Genomic DNA, 2,711 nt, shown 5'->3' with positions numbered 1-2,711 from the left:
TCTGTCTTCATCTTAGTGTCTTCCCTCTGAAACTGCTCCCGTTTGAACCCAATTACAGCTTATTTGTATATCATTGCACGTTGTTTCCCCCGTCAGTTCCCCCTTGAGAACACAGTTTTCTGCTCCTCTTTGCATCCCTAGTGCTTTGTGCAGTGCCTGGCACACAGAAGGCACTTAATAAATGCTAGCCGACTGGCTGGCAGTGTGCCAGGCATTTCTATTGAGTTGCCTGTGTGCTGCCCCCTTGTGGCGGATTTGAGGGGTGTGGAAATGATGAACTTTGGCTTTTTTGAGGATTGGGAAGAACAACCTCATTAAAAGAACTTTAAACATTAGCAATTCAGTAATCATCTGTTGTCTGTCCTGGGCGAGACCAGTGCTTAGGGGCATACAGAAACGAAGAGAAGCTCGCAGCCTATTGCATGACCACAATGTAAACACGATAAATACACACAAGACACACCACAAAGAGGAAACTCGGAAGGGGAAATAGCATGTGAGGTGTCGGTGGATGTGGCACCAAAGCTGGGTTTTGAAGGATGGCTAGAGTTTCAGTGGCCAAAGATGAGAACTGAGGCATTCCGTGAATCTGCGTTATCACAGGGCAGGAGTACTGAAGCTAGAGGCGATTCCTTTCCTGCCTAAAACTGCTAAAGAGACTCCGAGGGTATAGTGCATCAACACATTGATAGCCAACCTGGCACGACTGTCAGTCTAGGTGTAATAATTACAATAATGAAAAGCTAACATTTACACCGCGCTTACTTTGCGCCAGGTACTGCACTAAGTGCTTTATAATTATTTCCTTAGATTCTCACAACCACCCTGGGACGTAGGTGCTTTTAGAAGTCCCGTTTTATGAATGTGGAAACTGAGGCAAACAAAGGTTAAGTGACTTGCCCAAAGTTACCCAGCTACCTCTACCTCTAGTGTTCCAGTGCTCTATCCACTTTGCCACCTAATTGCCACCCCAGTCTGCCAAACATTGTTTACACAGCCAGAACAACTGATGTGTTGTTTCGTTTGGACACGCTGATTTTTACCTCTTTTGAATTTTTGGTGCAAGGGAGGGCTCTCTGGGTAGGGATATATTTGGAAGTGAAGGTGATATATGAACGAAAGTATCAATGAAATGACTTTTTTTTTCAAAGAGGCTTATGCTCCAATAAGGCATTGCCACAAAGAATAGACAGAGACTACAGTAAGGAAGCACTTTGCAAATTTAGCACATAGATAGCTATGTTGGGTTTTTGTTGTTTCTGGCTGTACTTGTGATTTCATTGGTAGAGAGAACTAACTCCTAGGAAAGAAATTCCCTCTACTAAATAAACTGACCAAAAGAAAATGCTCAACCAGCTGACCTCACAAAGACACCCTTGCAATAATGCTCACTGCAGCCCTCCCTCCACCCCTTCCCCAAACACAGACTCTGGTGCAGGGGTAGGAAACCCCTGGCCTGGTGTCTGAACTTGGAGGAAAGGCTTCGGGAATGGAACGGGATGAGAGGAGCTGGAAGGACAAGGACAGTGTGGGAGGAAGCAGTGCCAACAAGAGATGAAGAGTTCTGCCAGAATGCCCCTCCTTCCCGGCGCCGTCCTGTCTCCCTCCTGCCCCTGCCTTTAGGTGGGCATTTTGCTTCTCTGTGGGAGGAACAGAGGCAGTCCATGGGAGAAGCTATGAGTTTGGGGAGGTCCTGGGAAACTGTGAGTGAGGAAACAGAAGTGTGCTGAGAGTGCGGGTGGGACACCAGGGGATTGAGGTGGGGAGTGGGGGGGGGGAAGGAGGGAGGGAGCAGGGATTGTAAAGAACCAGTTGACTAGAGTGCTGAACACTTAGGGGGCTGGGCAAGATCAAAGTGATTGGTGGGGGAGAGATGCGGAGAGGAGGCCAAGTACCCGAGTCCCAGAGGGTGATCAAGGATTGGGCAGGTCAGGCATGAGAGACTAAGGGCCAGATACCTGGGTCCTGCTGGGACTAAGGGGATGATGAAGAAATTGTATGTTGCTAACAGGCTGGACACGTATGTCCTTCAAAGAGGGGCTGTCAAGAGCTGGGGAGAGGGGTGGTACAAAGAAGTGAGAATTTGGAGGAGAGTTGATTCCTGTGTCCTACAGGGAGTGGAGGCCTCCAGATGAGTAAAGAGTCAGGGAACGGGGGAGTGAAGACCCTTAGGTCTTAGGGGAATCATGCATGTAGAAGAGTGATTCATTTCCCCCTCCACAAGTCATCCTCCTGCTCTTCCTCTTTCTCTTCTTCTAGGGCCCCCTCCCCTGCCCTTCTCAAGACCCCTGTGAAGATAGGAATTGTGGCTGTCAAGGTGGAAATTCACTGTGAGTCCCTTGGCCGATATCTGTACCAGGGAAGCTGTCTCCAGAGATATATGCCTGATGGCCTTCTCCTCTTCTGGGGCTTCTCACCCAACTCATTGAGATCTGATTAGTCAAAAGGTAAGTGTCCTGGCAGCAGATGGGAAGCTCTCGGTCACAGACCTCTTCTACAATGACCTCCATCCTTCCACTCCTGGCATTTTCTCTGGCCTAGAATTTCCCCATGCCTAGAATGCTCTCCCACTACAATTTCACCTACTAACTTTCCTGGCTTCCTTTAAGTCTGAATTATAATCTTATCTTTTATAAGGAACCTATACCCAAACCTTTTCATTCTGGGGCAGCTTGGTGGCATAGTGGATAGAGCAGCTGGCCCTGGAATCA

The sequence above is a fragment of the Phascolarctos cinereus genome, unplaced genomic scaffold, assembly GCF_003287225.1.
Source record: "Phascolarctos cinereus isolate Bilbo 61053 unplaced genomic scaffold, phaCin_HiC Scaffold_5;HRSCAF=322, whole genome shotgun sequence".
Classification (NCBI taxonomy): Eukaryota; Metazoa; Chordata; class Mammalia; order Diprotodontia; family Phascolarctidae; genus Phascolarctos; species Phascolarctos cinereus.
The sequence above is the reverse complement of the archived record's forward strand: the minus strand, read 5'-3'. Positions refer to the sequence as shown.